This window comes from Uloborus diversus, chromosome 7, assembly GCF_026930045.1.
Source record: "Uloborus diversus isolate 005 chromosome 7, Udiv.v.3.1, whole genome shotgun sequence".
NCBI lineage: Eukaryota > Metazoa > Arthropoda > Arachnida > Araneae > Uloboridae > Uloborus > Uloborus diversus.
The window spans coordinates 82,637,368-82,638,757 of NC_072737.1; positions in this window are offsets into that span (position 1 = coordinate 82,637,368).

Genomic DNA, 1,390 nt, shown 5'->3' on the forward strand with positions numbered 1-1,390 from the left:
TTTTGTCTACAACATTTCTGTCAAAAACGTGTCTACACACCTCCCTCACCCTCTTATATTTAATAGAATTTATGAGGGAAATATTATTATTATTATTATATTATACTTTTTTTTCTGAAAAACTTGTTGGTTGAAGTTTTAGCAAAAAAAGTAAAAATTGAATGAGAGTTGTACATAAAAAAACATCTGTACCACATTCCAGTCCTCCCTCCCTCCCCCCCCCCTTGATCTTCAATAGAATATATGAAAGAAATATTAAATGTTCAAATATTTTGAAAAAATTTGCTGGTTGAAATTTTCGCAAAAAAGTAAAAATTTAATGACAACTTATACATAAAAAAAAATCTATTTAGTCTGAAAGGAATCTAGGCATGCAACAGTTGAAACTTTGACTCGATGCTACTACAATAGGTGTTGATATTTCATATAAGTTCAAGCTAGAGCACTCTTCGTCTCTTAAAACATTGAAAAAAAATTTGGTCTAACATTTCAATCGTTTAGTAATAACTGAGCGTTATATGATTAGGTCCCGAACTTTGATGGCCTAAAAAATCTTTAAAAATGCTCTTAAGAACTGAAAAAATGTTGTTAAAAATAGCAAAAAAATATCCTTAAATATATAAACATTGTCCTTTAAATAAAGGAGTTTTCTCTATATTTAAACATGGATTTTCACTTGAATTACTATTTATTTCTTAAATTTACAAACAATGTTCTTAAAATATTTATATTGAGATAAATTTGGGTACAAATTTCCTCTTTTTACGATTCAGGATAATCGATAAAACACTTTGGCTTCTTCAATTTGTTGTTGGATTCTTAAACATGTTGCGTAACTAAATTTTTACTGGGAAGTGAGCTAAAGCATACTCTTAAAATGACAAAAGTTACAAAAGAATTCGATTATTATATTTATCCAGAAATCCGAAAAAGTGACAATTTTTGAAAAAAATCAGGATATTTCTGGCAAAATAGCACATATTATATTCATGAATAAGTTCGTGGCAAAGCCTATTTATTCAAAATTTTGAAAAGTCCAGCAAATGTTTAAGACAGTTTAATATCATTAGAATCTGACGACTTTTGAAACTAAGTGCCATAATATAGCAGGATTAAACTGAATTTTAACGCGTAACCATAAAAGATTTAACTTGTATGATTATTTTTATTTTTTTTTTTTTTTTTTTTTTTTTTTTTTGCTTGGTTAAAATATGATTTGCTTCATCACATTTCGAAACAATGACTATTCAAACAAAGATTCAAAAACTTATACTGACTAATTTAAAAAATAATAATAATGGATTTCGTCAATGGTCTCACGGCCAATGTTTAGCGTTAGAAGCTGGTTTTGCAAGTTACTATGAGCAGTAGAATTATTTTTGAACGAAAA